The sequence below is a fragment of the Gallus gallus genome, chromosome 2 (assembly GCF_016699485.2).
Source record: "Gallus gallus isolate bGalGal1 chromosome 2, bGalGal1.mat.broiler.GRCg7b, whole genome shotgun sequence".
Lineage (NCBI taxonomy): Eukaryota > Metazoa > Chordata > Aves > Galliformes > Phasianidae > Gallus > Gallus gallus.
The window spans coordinates 85510631-85535565 of NC_052533.1; the positions used below are offsets into that span (position 1 = coordinate 85510631).

At 41.4% G+C, this 24935-nt stretch overlaps 1 long non-coding RNA gene across 1 annotated transcript in view; it reads right to left on the bottom strand.

Annotated features, from left to right (window-relative positions):
- The window catches only part of LOC121109621, a 36057-nt gene extending 11413 nt beyond the window's left edge, over positions 1–24644 (bottom strand). Inside the window, exon 1 of the long non-coding RNA XR_005857379.2 lies at positions 24463–24644. This is a non-coding gene — a long non-coding RNA (uncharacterized LOC121109621). The remainder of the gene's footprint in view (positions 1–24462) is intronic.
- Between the last annotated feature and the right edge of the window lie 291 nt (positions 24645–24935).

A 24935-nucleotide genomic window follows, 5' to 3' on the forward strand; every position in this document is an offset into this window, starting at 1 on the left:
TGCATCTGCAGCCTCTTGGGCGAGGAGTTTCCCAGCCCTACTATGAGCTGTGTGAGGAGCCACTTCCTTCTGTTTGTTTTGAACTTGGCTCCTACTACTAGATGTGTTTGATGGCTTTTGCTTCTTATGTTGAAAGAGACAGAGAACAGACTGTCCTTCCTCCATCCAGGATGTTGCAAAATTGCTCATGGTCAGTTCTTGTTGCCTCTGCATGTTATCAGAACACTGCTCTCCAGTTCTAAACTTCCCCGGGGCACAACGCTGCAGTGAAATTTTGGCTGATTTGGGGCTATTTGCACTGCAGTGCAAGGCAGACCCATCAGGGCTGTCACGGTTCACTCTTTCCTCTTCCTCTTCCCTGATCTTGCTTCTGGCCACAGGTTCCTGCTCCCTGTGTCCTTGCACCAACAATGACACATCTGAGAGCAGCTCCTGTAATAGCAAACACTACAGAGCTTTGTGGTACAGTTCCAGTCTTTGGAGATGTGGTGTGGGATTCCCTGGGCTGAATATTCCCTGAAAGGCTGAGATGAAACCAAAGAGGATTGACAGAAAAAAGCAGAGGAGCACTCACAAAGGCTCCAATCATTCCCGTGGCAAAATAAAAGAAATGCCTTGGAGATGGACTCAGCCATCACAGACTTACACAAATGTGATGGTACCAACTTGTTAGCCTCTATTTTGCCATGTCTTTATAAATTTGGTAACTGCAACTGTTGCTTAAGTTACATTTTTAATAACAAACTTCTTGGTTAAGCAGTTTGCTGAGGATGTGCAACCTCAGTAATGGTATCTGTATAATCCATTATCCTTTTTTTCCCCCTTCTCTTTGTTACTGTCTTGCAATTTGCTTCCTTCCATCTTTATCATTTTGCAGCATTGTTATCTATACAGCAAAGAGTGTGTCAGGGACAGGAAAGTCTATCTTTTGGTGAATTTGATGTATCCAGGTCAGATATGTTGTCACATCTAAGCTGACTGCCTTGGGAAACAAGGAGAGCCATTTGAAACACCAGCTGCTGCTGTCCAAGCCCTGACCTTATAAGTTTGAATTGTGCCCATGGCAGCAAAGTTAATGGCTAACACAAGAGGAGAAATAGAAAGCAGGTGGCATCTTGAAAAGGCAGCCAGACCTCTTGCACCGTGTCTGTACTGCAGAGCACACTGTAGGCCATACATTTTCTTTACTGTATTTTCTGTAACCTCACTCCTTACTTGACCCATAGACCTCTCAGAGGCCCGTTCATAACCCAGGAAAACTTGACATTAAAATATAATTTAAAAGAATGCATTCAGACCACAATAAACAGACTGCAAAATCCTGACACGTTGCACATGTCTATTAATTTATGTTTTACGGTTTATATTCGTAACAGAAATCAAGTCATAAGCAGTTAGAGATGCCCGGAGATGTGGTAGATGCCCCATCCCTGGAGATAATCATGGTCAGGCTGGACATGGCTCTGAGCACCCCAGTCTGCTGTAGGTGTCCCTGTTCATTGCAGGGAAGTTGGTCTAGAAGATCTTTAGGGGTCCCTTCCATCTCAAACCATTCTGTGATTCTATGATTCTACCCCTATATTCAGCAGAATACAATGCCATAACTCAGGGCATCCCATGACTGAAGTCTGCATCTTTCTTTCCAAATTACAGCGAGAAGTGTATCTGTTCATGCAGCTCTACGCTTCACTGAACTTGATCAAGTAAATGTAAAGTCCTTTCCAGAGCCAATCTGAAAGCATGAGGAGCAGGACTGGATCTGGCTCCTTAACATCTCAATTTTTTTCCAGACCTGCAATCTGATCCCCTCTGCTGAAGAAGCATTTCACTACAATGGCACAAGAAGTGAACCTCACATTTTTAGAGACCTATCTTAAAACCTCTCTTTTCAGGCAGGCTACGGGAGGTACCTAAGCATTCTTGTATGACTAAAAGCTGGCAGACCAAGCTGTCCATCTGAACGGGTAATTAATTCACATAAGTCTGTGTTGTGATATACATACAAATACTACAGATTATTTGTAATACTACAAATTATTTGTAACATTCTGTAAGTACTAAAATTAATGTTTTATGTATTTGTCATTTCAACAACAAAGTCCTGGATTGTTTGTATTATAATTTTATCTTGTTAATGTAAAAGAAGGAATTTTGCTTTCCTTGGCCTCTCGGGAAGCAGAAAAACAGTGTTTCTAATTATCTGAACACCCAGGAACAAAAAAGAATAGCAAGTGGCGAAATTATAAATCCGTTGGAACAAGTCCATGTTTTCTGATTAAACTCCATTTCTGGTGGCTCTCAGCAATCATGTTCCTCTTATGTTCATAGTAATTGCATGTGTCAAAGCTGAGGCCTTGTGTAAACTGTACCAAATGAGTTACAATTTTAATTTAGAAGGAGATAACTGTATTTGCCCCTGCAGGCAGATTGCATCAGGTTAGAAGTATAAAAACGAATAAGAAAGGGAGCAGGGAGGAGGCTGGAGGACCTCCAGGTTAATAATAAGGAGAAAATCTAATAAGGTTTACATTATAACAGTTGAATTTTAGGGAAACAAAAAAGAAAAAAGAAAAAAAATGCAATTTGCAAACATGAAGCCCAACTCTGCCACTTGCATCTGACCCGTGTGTACGAGTGCACATTTCTGTATGTAAGTGGCTGTGTCTGACTCTGGATCAGACCTCTCTCTGATTTTTATATTTAAAGCCACATGAAAAAAGTCAGAAACAAAAAGTTTTCAAAAATTTACAAGCTTTCAAAATCTGACGTATTTCCACTATTTACAAATACCTTCTCAATCTCTATAATTGCTTTCTATTTCAGACTGTTTCAGATTGTTTCTGTTTCAATCAATACACTATAATTGTCCTAACGTTCAAAAAAGATTAATGGCTCCATGAAGGTTAACATCTCTTTTTTGAATCTAAAATCTTCTTTTCTTTTGAAATTTTAATCAAGACCCTTCGACTAACGTAGGAATATGGATATGAAGCTGCAGTCATTTTGTCCATATTTGAAAACAATCACCTCAGCAATGACCAGATGCTGTCAGTAGTTTTGTTGAATACTCTGGGCTGTGGAAATCCTTTTTGCCTGACCTTCCGTGCAGAAAAGCAGTAAAACCTGAAAGTTATTTGTAAAACATGAACTTGTACTACTGCTTATATTTAAGGTGTAATTTAATTTGTCCGCAGCCTTGCAAAATTTCTCCTTTAAGGAGCCTCTTCCAAGCTGGTTTTGTGTTTGTGTATGTTTGATTTTCCCCTGAATTAGTCTGGTCATTTCCCAGAGAGAGATTACAAGAAGCCTGCTCTGTACCTGCTAATGTTTTCTTTATAATTGCTTCATTAAGAAACCATAGTTCCTTCATGTTTTAGTGCAGGATAGCTAATTTGAAGACCAGGAGAGATGGATAACCTGCTGCTTCCTCTATTACTGTGTTTCAGAGGTAAACTACTATACCCATTAAAATATTCTGCCTATTTAGTAACGCAGATTTGTCAGGGTTTCGATTTCAGCCTTTAGTTCTCATTGCACTTTTCACTGCCAGTTTAAAAGCTGCTTAATCCCCGCGTTAGTGGTTTTCCCTCATGGAGATAATTACACTCAGTAATTATTTCTCCTCAGTCTTCTTTGATAGGTTAAAGAGACTGGGAGTCTCACTCTGTCTCTCTCAGAGGCATTTTCTGGAGCTTTTGAATAAGTTTTTGAACCTTTGAGCCATCTCCAAATTATGCACTGCAAATGACAGCACAACCGTGTTTCTTTATTAAAAAGGAAATGTGGTCTCTGTGATTTTTTACTCTTCATCTCATAGACTTATTCATTCATAGACCTCTTACTGAAGTGCGTTGTGCTCTCACTGCAGTTTGAGATCTGCTGCTCCAGGTTATGGAGCTCCGGAACTTAAAAACTTGAGGAGAGAGTTGCTTTTTTATTACATTGGCTTTTCATTCTTTTGATAGTGTAGCCCAAAACACAGTAATGTTGTTGTTCTTCCCACAGATAACCTTCATGCGTCTTCGTTTTCGGTTCGGGTGCAGGCAGGGGACTGAAGGGGAGAACCCAAAATAACAGGGAGATTTCCTTCTGTAAAATAGTAGTTCTGCATCAATGTGAAGTCGAGATTTACAAGTACTGAATGGGCAGCTTTAAAAATCTGTTAGATCAGTAGTTACCATAACAACATTACAACACTTTCAGAAAACTAGTATATTTAAATCAAATTACAGTCTACTATACAGCCTCCTTTGACTTTATGTCAGCCATGATTACAGACTTCAAAAGGCCTCATGGCTGTGGAAAACAACGCATTTTCCACCAGCATATATATACAGTGTAACATGTTTACTCATAATGTGTATGTTTATTTCTGTGAGGCACTTTTGAGCAGGACAACATAACAACCCACCAAGAATACTAACGTTAGTAACTTAATGGTTGGCAATTGATAGTGAGCAAATATTGTATGGATGGGAAGACAGTAAGTAATGCGGGCAGAAAGCAGCTCCATTCTGGAGAGAACCTTAGCGTAGTTTTGTGCCTAAGTCAACCATAGATGTAAATGCGTTCATGCATTTTAGATGAAAGAAAGAATTATTCAAACTAAGAGTAGTAAAATCAATTATAGGCTATGTATTCTCTAGAATATATATATATATATAATTTCAGTTTAAATCTGTAAATTTTTTTCTAGGAAAACTTCCAAATGTCTTCTGGATGTCTGAAAGCAGATGGAAACACCTTACCCTTTTTGCAAAAAACCCCTGGAGTGTTTTGTAAACTGATGGTTCTTGGGTAGCAGCAGTGTTTCCTTAGAAAATCTGCCCCTAAAAGATTCTAGAGAGAAAATCCTGTCCTGTCCTTTATTGCTCCAAATTAAAAACACCATTAATGTGAGAGCCAACATCAATTTATGTAATCAGAGACATTACCGCGAACTATTCAAAACCAGAATAATATGACAAATTACGGCTTAGCTGATCCTCGCAGAGTTTAACAATGACATAATTAATGTTTGTACTGTTCCATCTGGTCTGTTAGCAAACATATTTCCACTGGATATGGACCTTGTATTTTCTCAGAAATAAATGGTTGTCAAACAGTGGAGGAAGTTTAATGACAACTTTAAATAGATACCTAGAAGTCTTCTTTCTGTGGTTTGTAGCTTTCATTTATGCATTACAAAGACTGATACTGAATAATCACATACACAAAAAAAATCTTGGTTTAACAGTATTATATATGGGCAATGATCACTTCTTTTGATGTTATTAGTTTTGAAAAAAAGCACTGGGATTGATGGCCAGGAGATGTGAATAATGATAAAGGACAATGGCCTAAATTTTATTCTCTATCATCCAACTTGAGCTGCTATATTCAAGCAATCACAATTACTGCAGAATCATATCAGCATTGAAAGAAAGCGGAAGTTTTCTAAAAGTAACATAATGACATCCTTCATTCTGCTTAATCCTGCATCAGTGTATTACAACTCGCATGCTGTTAATTACTGACTCCCAAATTCTACTAATGAAGCATATTAGGCTTTGACTGATCCTTAGAATCCTGTCTGATTCCAAATCACTCCGTGTGAACTGGAGATCTTTTCTGATGAAAAACAAGTAAAAACTGATGCAGTATGTACTTTTATTACTGCTTTAGATTATCAGTTGGTCCTTTTAAATAAGAACAGCTATTCATTTCACAGGTTTATTTTGTCTGGAGAGCTGCTGTAGGATACCATTGTTTTTATGAGTGAAAGCCAACTCTTTTTTCCAAAATCTCATGAAATTTGTATTAAAAACACCTATTAATCAACCCTAAAAGAATTGTAAGTTATATATATATATCTGTATTTCTTTAACTTTTAAAAGAATATATATTAATACAACTTTGAATAGTATAATTACCTATATTTTTTACATTTTTAGTCTTTGTGATAGGACCACACTGTGCTATAATATTACAAGCTAAGGATTGAAAAGGCTTATTATTCTATAGAAAAGTAGATCTCTGTGCATGTGAGTTTTCTGTTTCTCCATTCTGTTAATGCTGATAGCCCTGCTTTGTTTATCACACTTCCTGATTTCTTACTGTAAGCCTGAAACAATTTCCATCTTCTTCATCCAAACATCTGTCTTTGAGATCTGAGTCTAGATAGGGGATGACAAGAATATCAATATGAGCTCATCCAGAGAGGGAGTTATCTCAATATTCTTATAAAGCTTAGGCTCCTTTTCTGGTGTAGGCATTGCTCTCTTAGTGGTGTCAGTGTGGAAAGGGCTTATCCATACATCTTTGGTGCTTGAAAGTACTGATGTTATTTCAAAATTAGGCTTAGGGAAGTATAGTCCCATACACTACCCAGTTACAAATGTAATTTTCTGATAGTTTTAATTACACACTTCATTATCACTGGGAAGGTCTTGGTATATTTTTGTCCCTCTAGAATGTATCTGGGCTTCTTTTTTCAACTTACGGTTCCTTAGAATGCTGGAGTAGGTGGCAAGATATTTATTTTGCTCACATACTAGTCAGCCAGACTTGTGACTTCCTTCACTAAGGCAGGTTAGCTAACCAGTCTGCAAGTTGATATAAATGGGAGTATTCCCGAACCTTTCTAGATACTGGCATTAGAAAGGACTGAGACAAATACATTTGTTTTAGTCTCTAACTAGCTCAGTTTCAGTAATATTTTGTTTTTATCTTAGACAAAATGTTGAATGAGCAAAAACATCCAGAGAAACTGATAGTAACAGAAATAGCAAGGAAAGTCTTGGTCCAGATAGCTAACAGCAATAACACCACTCAGTTAAAGTCAAAAAAGTTAAAGCTTTTTTACAAAAAGGATAAGAAAAGACAAAAATAATCTGCTGTCAAAAAGATCTAAGCTCTGAGTTTAGGAGCAAACACAGCATTTCTAACTCCTGGGTAGTCGCAGACTGCTTAATATAAGTGCTTTATACAATAGAGATATACATAGAATGTCTTTTAAATAAGGTTTGATATTTCTGAATATACCTTGTTGGAATTGTTAATCTGAATATTTGAGTACAACATGATAATTAAGATGTATGGCACAGACATTTCAATATAAGGTCATCAAGGATTACATTTAGATACGTATATTTGCTTTCTCTCACCCTTGGTTTGCCTCGGGAAATGGAACCTTATGAACAATTTTAATGAACAAACAAACAAAAAATCCAATCTAGGTCAAATGACATTTGTTTCAGGTTCAGTATTTCTCAGGTTAAATTCTTTAGTCAGGCAGTGGTGTTTATTACAACAGAGAATTGATTGGGTCATGTAGGGCACAGAATACAAATAGCAGTGTCATTCACCAATAGGTACCACAATTTCCTCCAACATGTACTGAACTCCTACCAGTCCTTCCAGCACCAGAGGAAGAGAAACATGAAAGAGTATCACTAAAACACACTTCGTTTCCATTTCTATATCTTAAATAAGCCTTGAGGCTAAGGCTTAAATGAGTGACAGCCTGGCTTACGTTGTTTTAGTCTACAAAAGTGTTTTATCAAATTGGTAGTGCTGTGTGTCAGTCATATGTGACCTCTGTATGGAAAATGTTTACACGATATTATTAACTGTTTTGCTCCAGGGTTTCCTCATGAATCTGTGATACTCTCTGCATTAACAACACGAATAGCTGTTGTGTGTCTGTAACCAAGCTTCCCAGATCTCCAACCTCTTTCTGGAAACATCTGCTTGAAAATGCACGCTTACACCTACCCAGAACCTTATCAAGCACATTTATTTGGAAATTTTTGGAAAAGGTTATTTCAAAATTTCATCTTGGGTTTTCTGTTCTGTTTGGTGGACTTTCAGCCACTGAATGAGTCACCTGTTCCCAGTTCAGTCTCTCCCATTGAACAGTAGATTAAAAAAAAAAAAAAGCAGAAAACCAAAGGTATGATTATCCAATTTAGTGATATAAACATGGTATTTCCTCTCAACTGTATCACTGTTACAAATACTGACATTTCACAAAAGAAACATCATTTACCATTTTGCATCACGTCTACTTTTCTAGGAAAATGACAGCTCTATCAAGTCCCTTTCCAAGTTTTTTCAGACACACATATCCCTTGTCTCCTTTCAGAGCACTGCATACACCATCTCTTTGTGTTATGTTTTTCTGTTTTTCTTTCCTTTCCGTCTTATGAGACTTGTTTTACTTTGACAAGGTTATTTCTTCAGACCACAAAATAACAGCTTTGTGAGTGACCTGTGATCTACTCTTCCACACTCCAGGAAGGACCTGTATTTGAAAGCTACACATGATCCTTCATACCCTTAAAGAGAAGACAAGGTGTTTCAGGTAGAACCTTACTCTTAAGCTGCCTTGTGTTTTCAAATAAAACAGACTCTGCAGCCTTGTGGGTGAGTAATGGAGCCAAAATCTATTCATGTAGGCAGGGTTGGTTTTTACATCTGTCATCTGTTTTACTCACTAGGGCTTCTTTATGATACTGACTCACAAAACAGTCTCATCAGTGAAGCTGTGATCGTACTAACCATGCTTTGTATAAGAATAGGTCACTGAAGGCACTGAACCCCACAGAAAGCATAGACACAATTTAGTGTAGACACAAATTAGTAGGAAGTTTTTAGGAATGGTTCTCCAGCACACTACCTCATGTGAACCACTTGCTTCTCACTTTGACAGGCTCCATATATCCTCATAAACATGCCCAACATTTCTGACATACTTGGTGCCACTTGCTACAGTAATTCTACCAAGACAGCATGACAGTATCTTCTCATTATTTCAGGCATCTGGCTCAAATTCAGTTTCTGCCTTTGTCTTAAACTCACAAAAAACTATGTGGAGTCATAGAGTCATCTAAAGAAATCAGAACTATCACTGTCATCTGCTTAAGTGACTGTGTCAAGTGCAGGATGGAGTATTTCACGATCTGTGATCACACAGGCTTGGGGTCATTGCTATTTTAATTAAGCCTTGGAGGAGAATGATGTATATTTTGGTTGTCTTAGCCCCTGAAGGAAGAGACAAGAATGGAAAGGAGGAGCTGCCTTCTGAGATGCTTTACAGACCTCCCTTTCCCAGTGTCATTTCTGGAGGGACTGGGGGACACTTGGAATGAGTAGTGCCTCTTGCCCAGGATTGGGATCTAGTGCTGGTGCATGCTTTCCTCTGTCCGTATTTATTCACATTTACATGACAGGAACTTTTCTTTCCATTCATCCAGCCTACCCACATCAGAGAACGAAGAAAGCTTTGATGCTCTTTCCTGCACTCTGACAACACTGAACTATTGGAAGGGCATCTCCACGTAGCAGCTAGCTACATCATCACTGTGGTTTTTACTTCTCAAGACCAAGGAGTGTGAGCTACTCCCTTCCTAGACAGCCATAGATGGGCAGCCAAGTGCCACTGCACATAAACACACCTCAGTCTGCCAGCATACACCAAATGACAGAGCGCTGCATTCATTCCAGTAGCTGTAAGGCTACAAACTCACGCAGAGTATAGCTATATACTGAGCAATTTTGCATTGTTCATTGCATGAAACTTGGCAACTTCTTTTTGTCACACCAAATTCTGCTCAGACTTAGCAGAGATGCGTGAAACTTGGCTGAGTGGTGCAAAAAGAAGTTTTCCCAGCTGATTTTTCCCCAGAAAAGTCATAGAACTATAGAATGGCTTAGGTTGGAAGGAACCATAAAGCCCATCCAGTTCTAATCCCTCTGCCATGGGGTTGGACCACTAAATCAGGCTCTAGATCAGGTTGCCCTGGGCCCCATCCAATCTGGCCTCGAATGCCTCCAGGGATGGGACATCCACAAGTTCTCTGGGCAACCTGTCCCAGTGCCTCACCTCCTTCTGAGAGAAGAATTTCTTCCTAACATTTGAATTTCCCTTCTTTCAGTTCAAAGCCGTTCCCCCTTATCCTATCGCTATTAGACCACTTAAAATTTTGTACCCCTCCCACTTGTAAGCTCTCTTCAAGTACTAAAAGGATGCAATGAGGTCTCCCCAGAGCCTTCTCTTCCCCAGGCTGAACAAACTCAAAACCCTCAACCTTTCTCATAGGATAGATATTCCAGCCCTCTGATTACCTTTGTGGCCCTTCTCTGGACCCACTCCAGCTCCACATCTTTCTTGTGCTGGAGGCAGAATGCCGGGCTAACTCAGTACATCTGCATACCAATGTGGTAAAAAGAATAGTTTTGGCTTGATAAGCACAAGTCTGGAAATGCCCCATTTACAGTAGCGGTTTATCTTTTGTTTCAGCTCACTTGCCCTTCTGACCTGTACAATACATGACACTGGAGTCATCCAGGAGAAGTTGCACACACTTACATATAAGAAATCCAGTTTATTTGTCTTTGGGATAATCCACCTCTACTGCTTTATTCTGGGTACAGGAGTCTCTGCTGTGACCATTATCATTTGTATATGAGACTTTTGATTATTTGTTAATGGCTAAAGTAAAAATTTGTCATTACCAACTGTGCACACATGCATACTGGGATTTCCTCACAGTGAATTCTTGGCTGTTAAAAGATGATTGTGTCAGCTTAAATGCTGTGTTACAGGCTGAAGACACAACGAGGATTTAAATCCCCCATGTCAGTAGGCTTGTTAAATCAGATGGCAAGCAGTCAGTGGGGCTGATAGGAGCTAAAGACTCCTTTTTTTAAACAGCAATAATGATGAGTGGAACAGCTTATCTAAGTATTACACTGAGCAAGAAATGGGAAGCTGAGCAGGAGATACCTACAGATAAGTGATCTGATATATGAAAGAATCCACTGTGCTGGGCATGGCTTTGAGTGGCCAGAGAGCATCGTGATACAGTACTAGTTGCAAAACCAAGACATGTTTTGGGCTGGTGGGAGAAAAATGCAGGCTGTATGTGGCCTGCAGCTGCTGTTCGACAGGAATCCTGTGCAGGGAGGGGTGGCTGCTGCCGCCTGAGGGCAGTGAGCCTGGCCAGGGGGAGAGAGGGCAGGGTGCGGCCGCCTGAGGGAGGGACCTGCCCTATGGAGGACTGTTTAAATACTTGTATTGACAGTTTGCGTCATTCACTTAATAAGATTTCCATACCTGACAAGTTACCTTGCACCGACATTTTGTGCCAAATGCCAGTAAATCCTGCTTTAAAAGCTGGAGTGAGATGGTATCTTTTGGCTGGCTGGTCTCAATGAAACATGGAGTGGATCTTCCTCAGGACTGTCTCCGTGCCATCTGAACACCTTTTGGTGCAGACCCTGTCCCTGACCCCCAGCTGCCCCTTCCCTGACACAGCTCCATGCCGTTCCCTCGGGCCCTGTCGCTGTCACAGAAAGCAGAGCTCAGCGCTGCCCCTCCGCTACCTGTGAGGAGCTGCAGCCGCCATGAGGCCTCCCCTCAGCTCCTCTGCTCTGGGCTGAGCCTATCAGGGGACCTCAGCTTCTCATCATACAGCTTCCCTGCTGGGCCCTCCACTATCACTGTAGCCTTAAAAAAGACTTAGGCTGGCAGTGCTGTCTTCAGGGTGGTTTAGGTTTGGATGCTCAGGTGTCCACTCAGGGAATAACGGTGTCATTGAGGTCAATGATGTAACCATAATGGCAAATATTAGTGCCTGAAGTTGTTTTCTTATCACCCTGCACCACAGCCAGCAGGCAAGGATGACTATTTCTAGGTGGGAAGGAACATCTTGTCAGCCACTGGTGACACGGCATGTTTTGAACGAGATGTTCCAGCTCTGGCAGGCCAACGAGCTCAAAAATGAGCTTGGAGCCTGGCTGAAGCATAGCTGCCAACTGTTGGCATCCAGATGGATCCAGCCAGGAGGGTGAAGTATCACCACGAACCTATCATACACAGACTTTACAGGCAGCTTTGAGAACTCAGTATCAATTCTTCCATTGGGTTTTTATGTCAATAAGCATTTTTTTGTTTGTTTGTTTACTGAAGTAGCACTACTGATAGGAGTATGTTTGCTGCAGTCCTGTAAAACACAATGATGACAGCTGTAACAGCTGAGCAAACTGATGCTTTCAAGCACTGGATACATTTCAGTTTTTCTTGGCCTGGCAAGGCGCAGCCTGTAAAATATTTCATTTTACACTATTGTCTTGTCTTTTGGTGATGGACTTGTGCAAGAATGCAGATTTTTTGTTGTAATACATTATGCATTAAGAGTTTACTCCGTAAAATTTGCTCCTGGAATTTTGTTAATGGTATTTTTGGACTCTGAATTGCAAAAAGCATCCCCTACAGAAAGACGAAAATTGATAACATCTGAAAATTAGTCACTCAGAGAGAGATAGCCAAATTTCCCAATCCATTTGGAGTGGTGCATCTGTAACTGTAATTAAAGATTGCTCCATGATGCATATACTGACATAGATCCTCCCTTGGAAACGTGTGGTGTTCAGTCACCATTGCCTGACAATGCCAAAACTATCAGAGCAACAAAAATATGACTGGAAAGTATGGTGGTTTTTAACACTGCATTTCATTAAAGGTAAGGTTATGAGGCAATGGAAAGGCACTCCTGCCTAATAGCTCTCACCTGAACATAAACTGTCTGCTGCAGATGCTGTAAAATGTTTATAATGGAAAAACAGAAAAAGATTCCTCTTACATATGTTACTAAATGCTGTATCTAAGGCTGGCAGATCTATTTCTTTGGATTTAGAAACAAGCTGAATTTGAGAACCTGAAGCAATGATCTGTAACACAGTTTACGATTACACTTTGTTTTTTTCCCCAAGAAAATTAGCCAGTGGATGGGTTCTGGTTTTACTTGTCGAATGCTGCTCAATGCTTGCACCAAATGAGGATGCTAAGACGTCTTACCAAGGAAATGAGCTGTAGGTGCTACCAGTATGTGTGCATATCACTCAGTTCTAGTGACTGACTCTTTCTCCATGCAGTGATATTCAGTGATGTAAGTGGTCATCATTCTTGGATATTGAGAGTCAAACATCTTCAGCAGAACACCTCCAGCAATTTTATTTTAGGGTTGTGGGTATACTCTAGAAAAAAAAATTGTCAAAACATGGGAATGGCCCGGTTCTCTTGTGCTCATTGTCATAGGCACAGATATGGGAAAGCTGAACAAGGGTACCTGCTGTCAGCTGCCCAAGGTAGAGAAAAAGTTGTGTGGAGCTGCTTCTAGCTTGATTTATTTAACTGTAAACACTAGCTCAGAATTGGTGGTGGTGAAATAGTGTGCTGGATAATGCGTTCTTTTGGAAATCTTAGGTCTATGTCAACACATGGCTCCCAGGGAACGACTCCACCTCAAGAGGTGAGTATATGCAGAGGTCAAAGCAGGGAAATAATCAGGTTTCTAGTTCCTTAAGGACTTTGTGCATTCAAAGCTGGCCATTATACCAAGCCTGAACTAAGTATTGGTTTAAAAAAAATTAGAAGACTGTGTAAAACACCATCCAATCATATTCCCTTGATCTCAGCAAAGTCCAAGTCAAATTCACTACTATCCAGGGGAAGAGCAAGATACCTGTTCAGATGAGAAACACTGACAACTGTGAGTATGTAACAATTTGCAATTCTACTCAGAGCTTCTTAAGCTGTGATTTCTAGACCAGTGCTTCAACAAAGAGTGGAGAATGAAAATTATCAGTGTAGTCACTAGCGGATACGTTTCTTCTGGCTGAATAATTTATCTTGAAAGTGTTTGGACATCTGCTCCAGCAGGTTGCTTACCTTTCAGAGCAGTTATTCTTATGTCATTGCTGTTCCTACAAATGCTGACATTGGCAGCTAACCAAAAGGAGCCCAAAACACCAGCTGACAGAGATAGAGATGGAAAGAGATTTCATAGAATCATAGAATCATAGAATCGCTAAGGTTGGAAAAGACCCACAGGATCATCCAGTCCAACCATTCGTCCTTCATCAATGGTTCCCGCTAAACCATGTCCCTTAACGCAACATCCAAACACTCTTTAAACACCACCAGGCTCAGTGACTCCACCACCTCTCTGGGCAGCCCATTCCAGTGCCTGACCACCCTTTCAGAGAAGTAGTAATTTTCATTTTCTTCTTGTAAGAAGTAATAAATGGTGTAATAAATGGTAAAGTAATAAATGGTGACTCACTGTTCTCCTCTTCTCATTAAACCTTTTGGCAACACCAACCAGAAAACTCCTGGAAACAACCACCACCCCAGAGCACTTCTGCAGAAAAAGGAACAGTAAAATATTGTGTCTGGGGAACCACCTGGCTCAGTGCTGCTTCTGTTTTATCTATTTTTTCTGTCCTGGAAATCCCCTCCTTGGTAACTGCATTATGTATGGCTTCTGAATTCACCCACTGGTTCCCACTCTAAAGCTTCAGCATGGCCCTGCATTAGCAGATGGACTGAGAGACACAGGACGAAGGGGAATGGCTATAAACTAACAGAGGAGAGATTTAGGTTAGATGTTAGGAAGAAATTCTTTACTCAGTGGGAGGTGAGGCGCTGGCACAGCTGCCCAGAGAAGCTGTGGTGCCCCATCCCTGAAGGCACTCGAGACCAGGTTGGATGGGGCCCTGGGCAGCTGGGCAGGTGCTGGTGGGGGGCAGCCCTGACCATGGCATGGGGTGGGGCTGGGTGTGCTTTAAGATCCCCTCCAACCAAAGCCATTCTGTTATTCTATGATTCTATGATTATGATCAGGAGTTGGACTCCATGATCGTTACGGGTCTGTTCCAACTCAGGATATTCTATGATTCTATGATCTCTCACCAAAACATCAGCAAGCAGTTGGAGGTCGTCGTGCAGATGTGGCATGTGTCTCTCTCCCACGGAAAGCATCACAGGCTGCTCAGCACCAACTGGGATGATATGTACACCAAGGCCATTATTGCTGTGTATTTTTTTCTGGTGTACCTGGTTTCCCAGGAATATGTAGAGGGTTGGCGTGTGTCACTCATAGTCTCTCTACTTCTAAACTCCTGATACTCTAAGCGTTTGCAGAAACAGCCTTGTAGGAGTGAAAATGGCAGCAGCAATAATGACACCTCAACAACAGTTTGGTTCTTTTGAAGAGAAATTTTGGCACTTATTTTTTGGTTGGTGCTCCCATGCATGGTTAATCGCATGATTCAAATACAGAACTAAACATGCGTTCCTCTGTAAAGATATTTCTGTAGCTTTGCCAACAGCGCTTACCCTCATGCGTGGTCAAAAAACATGGCTGCTGTAGGAGAGCTGAGAGCCACATCCCACACTGTGAACAGTGGGACAAGGGCAGTGGGCGCTCGCCTCAGGGCTCTGGCATTTCTTTCATGAATGATTGTGTTATTTTGTGTAAAGAAATACCCAGCTGTTATTGATGAGAGAGGTTTCCTTTTCATTGCTTTGAACACAAGTTGTTATAGCAGAGCGTGCTTTTCTAACCTGTTGGCATTAAAATATCCCAACTCATTCCAAAATATAATGGATAAAGCTAAAATGAGTGACACAACCCATTTCCCTGCGAGTAGATACCTGACCAATATAGAGACTCAGAGTACAACAGCAGCTTAATATGTTATACAAAGGCATGCCTGTTTCACATCCTAGCTCCCAAGAGGTATTACGAGGAAGAGAGATGTTCACCTCCAGCAACCTGCTGAACTTTACATCTATGTTAAACAGAAAACTCAGGAAAGATAATTGTACCTGAATTCAATGCCAGCACCCCTTTTATTTTGTCTTTTAGACTGTTGCCTATCACCTCTTTTAAATGCATGGAGTCTTCACGAGCAGAAGTCACAACCAAAACACTCAGACAGTAACTCACACAAATAACATTTGAACTGTGCAATTCTAGTTGACCACTGTCCCCAGTGAAAATCTCTGGTTTTCATGGCTTGCCATTTTTCTGGGCTTCAGGCATTGTGTTAGCACTCTTTCTCTGTGCCCAATTGGGCTGGATAGCCCTTCCCCTGTGAGACCTGTTATCCTTTGCTTCTCTAGTTTGATACATTTATATATAGTTATATAACCATGGAGCTGCGAGTGGCCTGAGCTCCCCTGATAAGCTGAAATTCTGGAGTAAGGAGCATGTGGAAACAGAGAGGAACAGAGCAGAAGGCCAAGAAAATGATGCTGAGCTGCCTTTGCCCTACAAGAGGGGTCAATCCCTTGTGAGGGCATTCTTTGTGTGTTTAACTGCCCTTATGTGAGGTTGTAGAGCAGCACAATGATTCCAGTGGCCACAGCACATGGCTCTGTGAGATCAAAACTGATGGCCACATCATGCCTGGGGGATGAGCAAATTCAGATTTTACATGGGGATACTCAAGACAGTGATTTCCCCAGCATAGCGAAGTTATGTAAGAAGTATCAGATTAAAAACAAGCTTGAAAAATAGTCACTGAAACCTAATCAACAGTGTCTGGGTTCCAGAAGGACATATAGCTCACCCCAGAAGAAGACACCTTGGGCTTAGCTCATGCATCCTGAGCCTGTGTGAACGGCTGCTGGCTGTTTGTCCTCTGGGGCTATCAGGTTCAATCAGACAATAGGGGAGCAGTGGGCCACACAAGTCCAGTCTCAGAAGTACTGGCTTAAATTAGGCAATGACCTTAGCAGGGCTGCAGAAGGGTTTGTGGGATTGCGTGTGATGTGGATATGCAAAAGGCAGGACTAGAGTAGCTCTGCCTCGGACAATGAGACAGGCTGGTTCTGAAGGTGCAATGTGCACTGCAAGTACAGACTAGAGCATGGGCTCATCATGCATGTCACCGTTTTTTTTCCCCCATTTTCATAGACAAGTTAGTAAATCAAAGATTATAACCAATGTATGAAGTGCTGGATTACAAATAAGTTACAGGAAATGCAGAATACCAGTGTGATTTATAATTCAAAAGCTCAAGCCATAAATCAGTTTGATAACTCTTAAATGAATGCAATAGCATACAAAGTGGCATGACTTATAAATCAGGTTGACTTCATACATCAAATCAGTGGGATATAAATCCATTATTTGACAAGGTATGTCAACAATCTGAGACATAAATTGTATCGTAAGTACATTTTGACAGGGGTCGCCTTGGTTATAACTGGTGCTCAGTAACAATGGTAAAAAGCAGATGCTACTCCTCCATTTGCTACACAGAAGAACAGAGAGAAGAGGTCATTTTGCCACTGTGAGAAGGCAGCAAATCCAGCTCTGTGGGGTGCTGCCTTACACAGCACTGTGAAGATCTCTGTGACTCTGTGACTCCAAGGGAAAGAAACTCCAAGGTACAGTGCTGAGCTGAACTAATCCACATACACGCTCAAGCGTGGCTGTACGGTGAAGGGGACTTTGGGTCTATGTGGTGGCGGTGTACTTCCCTGTTCCATGTAGGTGTGCTGGCTCCATGTGAGCGAGACCATAGTCTGGAGCTGCACTGTATTACACTGGGTACACACGCCTTCTGCCAGCTACATACCCATGACAAGCTCTTTTGAAAACACTGGGGCAATTTAACATCCTTGGTAAATTAATCATGGCTGAATAACAGAGCACTTCACGGCTGCCAGACATGGAGCTGGGCTTGACCATGTGTGGTACAGCAGTACTTAGTGCCTCTGGAAGGTGGAGTTAGTCCCTTGCTGCAGCAGAGCACAAGGAGTTTTATTTAACCTCAGATTTATGAGGCATATGGCTGTAGGCTGCAGTCACCCAAGAAACAATTTTTCACCACCACACTTACCTGCTCTGGATTGACTTGCTGCGTTACAAAGCGACCTGAAATATAAGTCCTGTCAAAAAATAGCAACTGTTCAATATATTTATATTGTATGCAGCAGCATACATAAAAATGCGGAAATGAAAATCCAAAAGTTATTGTTACCTCTTTTCATTTTCCATATTTTATTTTTTTTATTTGTTTCATGGACTTTTATACTTCCTTTTTAGAAAGATAAATGAGATTTATCTGAGCCTCTGTATCTCTTCTGCTTCTTGCAGATATTTTACTTTTGAAATCTGAATGAGATAAATTTTACTACATTTATGATTCTATTTTTGGAGGGGATGAAGCTGACAAATCATATGGAGCCATGTGAAATTTGTCCAGGAAAAAAAAAAAGAGCTTCTTTAGAAAAGCAGGAGTTTTTTAGGAAGTAGTGGCTATTTGTCATTCACCATTTCAGTAGAGGAGGTCAAGTGATGGCCACACTTGCCAACAAAGAAGGGCAACAGAACTGAAGGGTCTGGGGCACAAATGTTATGGGGAGCAGCTGAGAGAACTGGAGTTGTTGAGTCTGGAGAGGAGGAGGCTCAGGGGAGACTGCTCTGCAACTCCCTGAAAGGAGGTTGTAGTGAGGTGGTGGTTGGCCTCTTCTGCCAGGGCACAGCAATAGGATGAGAGGTAATGGCCTTAAGTTGCACAAGGCTTAGGTTGGGTATTGTAAAAAATGTATTCTCTGAAAGAGTGGTCAAGTATTGAAACAGGATGCCCAAGGTAGTGGTCGAATCACTGTCCCTGGAGGTGTTCAAGAAATGTGTGGATGTGGCAGTGTGGAGCGTGGGTTAGTGGGCAAGATTGAGGGATGGGCTGGAGGTTGGACTAGATGTGGTCTTTACTAACCTTAATGATTCTATGATTCTATACCAATTACGTCCAGCTGAAACCAAGCACATGTGTACGATACTGTGAGCGAGGCAGTGAGCATCCACACCCAAATATAAAGTGAGAAAACACATGCACTGGGGACCACATGATTACTAGCGTTTCCAGGCGATACATAAAGGCAATGGTGGGGGATGGGCTCTACCACCATCTAGTGATAGATGGGTTCCCAGAGGAATGGGTATAAGGATCAGCAGCCATAGGCTACTGAGGAGTCCCAAGAGAAGGTAAGGGGAGATGATGCTGAGCAATTACCAAAACTCAGCTGTCTACCCCATCAGTACTTCATGTTGCACGTCCTTCTGAACACTCATGGTGGTGTTGGTTGGGAAAGGCATAAAGCTGAGCTGAAATGATTCTGATGCTCTAGCAGGGCACAGATGTGGGAACAAAATCTTGTTCTCACCACTCTCTGCAGTCAAGGTACTGGCAGGGCAGGAGGCACCATGTAGACAAATAAACAGTTTTAATTCTAGTGTTGGCAACAGGTTTTTGGTTTTTCAGGAGATGGATTGTTGTTCCAAAAGCCAAGGAGCAAAGTTTGCTTCACAAATAAAAGAAGTAGGCTTGCTAATTTTACGTATCAGCTTGCTAATCTAGGGAGAAAAGCTTTTTGTAAGACATACAATAGGTGCATTAAGCCTGCTAGTACAATTCAAAGTGAACCAGATAAATGCATACAAATGCTAAGGTGTACATTTACCTCAATACTACACTGGCAGCAATAAGGAATAGGACAGCAGGTCATCTTAACATGCTTGTTAACTAATGCAAGACATCAGACAAATAAACAGAAATAGTGAAATTTTAATGAAACTCCAAAATGATGATTCACTTAATGTGCCAGAGTTGTGGAATCATTCACATAGTCAAAACTTGATCCCTCTGAATCCTCAGTAGTACAGGCCAAGCCTTATTTTACTATTTGCAAGATCGGAACAAGAAAGTTTTTTTTCTAGTATTGACAAGCAGAGGGCTCTGTGCCGGTGGAAGCAGAACTCAGAGCAGCTGCTGGAGGAGGAGTGTGAGGGGGAATTAGGAAATGGGATGGCTGAGGGGGGCATGCTGTGGCTGTGGGGAGAAAGGTGGGGAAGGTCCCTGGCTCAGTATGATAGCACTGCCAGGCCTCAGGCCTCAGACAGGAGATGGTCCAAATGACATCGTGAGTCCTGAAAGCAGCTGTTTTGAGAGAAAAGGGTGGTGAATGTATTAGATCACCTCACATTGTTGTCTCTGTCTTACAGTGGCATCAATTAGCCTACTAATACAAAAGGCTTGTCTTGTAAGAACAGATAAGAGGAAGACTTCAGCAGAACACGTTGAAGCCCTTGCCCTGGGAGCCTGGCTGACCTGCTGTAAGCAATCTTCGTGTGGTGGCAGAAGGGACAAGCACGCATGTACTTTCACAAGGGAAATCTGCTACAAGCTTCAAAGCCAGGTATAACAAGGCATGGATAAGCAATGGGCAAAATCATTCAAAGCAGAAATCTGAAGATAACCAGGTTTTTCAACAAGTGAGACAGCTACAAGAGGGCTAGAAGAGAACTTAGAATGCCTACCTCTTCCTGAGAACATAAGCCAGATATCTTATTGTGGATGCCAGAAAAGACAGGTAGCAGAGGGGTCTCCAAGGGCTGATCCACAGTAACAGGCAGGAGCCAGCTGCAGAGCTGATGGTGAAAGATGACTTCAGCAAGACTAAAAGAGTCCATAATCCCTTCAAAAGAGTGGAGGAAGAACCACAACATGCAGGCACTGGGTTTCAGGAAGGCTAGTGGCAGTAGCAGAGACAGCAGCTGCTCTATGAGGACCCGTATTAACAACATCAAAGAGAAACAGTCCTGTTCGGGGAAAAAGTACAGCAAAGTGAGAACAACTTCACTAAGTCACAATGTGATGAAGAAGAAAAGATGTGAGGAAGAAAAGAGAAGTGGGGCTATGTCGGAAAAGTCAGCTTAAATTGAATTAGTGGAAAAAAATGTTGGAACCAATCATGTAAGCACCTCTATAAAAACAATAAAGTGGGTTACAGACAGTGCAGATTTGTCATAAAGAGGTTGCGTCAATTTGTTAAACTTCCCCGGGAAGATATTTTCACAGAGGAAGACTTAGAAAATGGGATAAAGAACATGGCTATGAAGCTTGCAGGGGGTGCAAAGAGGAGAGGACAATAATGGAAGACATAATCGGAAATGATGCGTGTCCTGTCAAACTGGAGAAAGAAAAGGGGAAATCAGAGGTCTGTAAAATATAACCTATGAAGGAAGTCTGAAGAAACAATGGCAGCCTAAATACCAGAAGGCAGCACTAAACTTTGCTGACAGCCTTTAAATGAGCAGAAGGTGACTACAGGGAAAACAGGAGAAGCATGGGGAGCTGCATGAGAATAAGCAGCTCAAATTGCACATCAGCAGCCACAACTTAGGTCAGGAAAAACTTCTGCCCACTAACACTACTGAAACCCTGGAAGAAAACTCCACCTGGACACCAGAAAGCCTCCCTCTTTGGGGGTATTTAAATTCAGATCGTGCAAACTTCTGTGAGGATGGTGCCGGCATCATTAATCTTAGTGTGAGAGCAGGGAGGAGACCCCGATCCTTCTTTTACAGCACTGAGAAAACAGTGTGTGTTCTAATACTTTCCCATTAACGACTCCTGCGGTCTAATGATAATTAGTCATCATTCAAACAGGGTTTTGCTGAGCATTTCATCCCTGTGAGAACACATGTGTAGGTGCAAGTTGCTGAAGTCTGGATTCATGTAAGCATGTAAAGCACAAAGGAGGGTGTGTTCCCCGTTGAACTACAAGCTTTTATTGTAGAACATAAAAACCTGCACTGCTATCTCAGGAAAAAGCAACTATTGTATCTACATTATACATACGAGGAACATTAGTTTAGAGCAATAGCAAAGACTGTATGTATGTTTTTAGCCTTCACAAAACGTTAAGTGATGCAATGCAAGGAGAATCTCACCATTTTGTCTGCTTTATGGACCTGTGTCTTTCTGTTCCCTGAGAGGATGGTATTTGCGGAGATACCAATATGAAAGTAGATGGACTGAACACTGCAGTTTGCAACTGCAGAGATAAGATGCATCTACTACTGTCTTGTTATTCCACATTGAGAATACCTACACTGAATCTTGTCATTCAGGAGGCTTTCTTTTTGTATTCAGGACATTTCTTTTTGAACTTAATCCACTTTCTGAGCATGACATATCTTAGTTACAGTTCAGGGCTTGGCTTTTCTAATGCTATCGTGCTAGTCAAGTAGGTATTGTTGTTTAGTATCACACAACACTTGGAGTTGTCAGTGCTGTGAATATGATAACCTGCTTCCTCTTCCACGCAACATGTCACCCATTAGCATTCCAGCTGCATTACATACTCCCTTTAGTGAAACAAAGTTAGAGCAGCAGTCTCTTGTAACATTCAACAAGGCAACAGACCTGTGTTTAATGCTCCAAGTTCAGCAATGGCAGCTAATTGCGATGAGCACTCACTTAACTAAATTTAGCAAGCATACAGTCCCTTTAATTATGCCGCCTGGCTCTTCAGTTAATTTGCAGCTTCTTTTGTTTACATATCTAACTGTTGTAATTTTTGAAAAATTGTTTACTTGCTGCTTATATCTTCCCTCTGCACTCATTGCAAATCTACAGCCAGCTCCTGCTTACTTAATGCGCTGAAAAAGTATCCTTGGTTTTACGGCCGACCTATAATTACGAATACAGTGAGGATTTGGGTCATATGAAGTAATCAACTGGAAATAAAATAAATGGCATTCAATATATTTTGATCGTCTTGAAACAGCAATAAAAGATAACAACAGTACTCAGAATGGAAAGGATCCTTTAAAATCAAAACCCCATCCATTTGCTGGTGAGATTCATTGCAGTAGTTTTCCTTGTAATTTTTCCAGTCCAATTTTTAAAAATCCCAAGGGATATTAAGTAACAAATGAGACATGAGCTTCCAATATGTTGTGCGTGTGAAAAAAGGTCAATGTGATTTTGGGTTGCATTCACCAGACACCCTATCATTATATATTGGAGCAAGAAGCTAATAATCTTCCTTTATATGGTTTTAGGATGCACAACATGCTCTTGCAATGCTGTGTTCAGTTATGGGCATATTATTACCAGAAAGATATTGACAGATCATAAAAGCACAAGGGCTCAGGTCATCTTCATTTGTCACAACAGTGTGACATTCCACCCTTCTTCTTCTCCCCAGAGTGACAAAAAATCACAGTGGAATATGACTCTAGAAATATCCTGATTTATTTGTTAGTAAGTTATGGTAACAAATGCATTGTTCTAATACCATGCTCTGAAAGTTGAACTGACATGCCAGTCTTGTGAGAAAAACTCTAAATCCGTGCTGTGTATAAAGAAAAAATCAGCATATTCTGGCATGAAAGTGCAAATTAGAAGTATGAGATGCTGTTGCTGTCTGTTTCCTGCACTAGAATGACAAAGTAATCGATGTGTCCTCACACAGATTCAACATTCTCTAGAAATCACTGGAAACTTGATTTCTTTCCAGGATACCAGAAGTTCACAGTGTCTCTATAAAAAGGCAATGTTGTTGGTTGTTTTTTTTTTAATTCCTATTACAGCCACTGCTATTATTTTAAGCATTTCAAGACCTGTGTATATTCTTAAACCGATCACACTCGTTTCCTTACCAGAGTATTAAGGTTTCTCAATTATTAACATATTTGTATTACAATTCTTCTGTGATTTTACAGATTTTTAAATGTGTTTCATTAGTCGGTGCCCAAAGAAAACATTTATCATGTCTTTAATTATGGAGCAGATAGCTCGGGATCAGAAATATTCTCATTTTCCTTGTAAAAGCTTTTGCAACTCTTCAGAACTTCTTCAGCTCCTTACTGTAGCAAAAGGTTTCCAAATGCACGGCAACTTTTTGAATCTATTCCAAATCACACTTCTGCAATCCATTCTGATCACAAAAGTACCCTTCTGGAATCACTGATGTGCTGTATTTCAGGAATACTTTCAGTTGTGCCCTAACAAGAATGAGTGCATTATGTGCTTGCATGCCATGAGATCCCGTCATCTGGAAGAGGGCCATGGCCATGGCAGGGAGTCTTTTGGCAGCGTGGCCTCAGCTGCACCAGCATCTAAGTATTTAAGGATGAGCACTGCTCAAAGCAACTGAAGACTCTGAATGGAAACTGGCTCGTATAACATACCCAGTTGTATGTAATGCGTGAATATAAGGCATGGTCTGTAGGAAGATGATAATATCCATACTCACACGGTGATATACACAGAGCTCTAAGCACACAAACATGTCTATGTGGCACACATGCGTGTCCACACGTACACATGAATACACAAACTTACAATATTAACGCTTCAGGAACTAAAAGAGGAAATTTAGACTGGATATAAGGAATATAACTTTTTTTATGGTAAGAGTGGTGAGTCACTGGCACAGGTTGTGTAGAGAGGTGGTGGATATCCCATCCCTGGAGATACTCAAGGCCTGGATGGTGCTCTGGGCACCTTGACCTACTGTAGGCATCCCTGTTCATTGCAGGGGAGTTGGACTTGATGGCCTTTAAGGGTCTCTTCTAACTCAAATGACGCTGTGATGCAGCATTAATCGGAATACCATGTACAGACTCCAGAAGGGTGTATGGGTCCCTCCTGCAGAGGCAGAGACGTGCCTGTCCCCTCCTTTGCTCCTGACTCTCCCTGTTCTCTCGCCCCGCAGTCTGGATAAGTGCACACTTGAGGTCAATCTTGACCTCCGCACAAGCACGTTCCCTGCGTAGGCACATGCTCCATAGGAAACAGGAGGAAAACCTCAATCCCTTCAGCGCGTACCTGGCTGAAATCCCAACAGCCTTCTGGACCGAGCCCAGCAGTCTTCGCCGTCCTTCCGCTCCTCTACCCGCCTGTATTTCCCGACCGGTCGCTGCCTCATGAGCTCAGGGCCGCAGTGTGCGCGGCCGCCAAATGGTGGAGCTCTTGGGCCGGGAAATGGCGGCGGCCGCTCCGCCGCTGCCGGGGATGCGGCAGAGCCCTGCAGCTAGCGAGAATCGCTTCTTTCTTATTTCCCTACATGGAAAAGGGTGCTACTGTAGCCAAAACACGCTCCTACGGCTTGTTCCCACAACCCTAGTTTTCTGAAACTGGCATAAACTAGCGTTAAAACACATTTTTTTAAAGTAAGGCCAGCATTCAAGACAGAACTTTAGTGTTGAATTACCTATAGTTGCTTTTGTGCAAACTTTTATCTGAACACATTGCAGAGATATTTTCCTAATACATGTCTACATCATTTTCATTTTAATTAA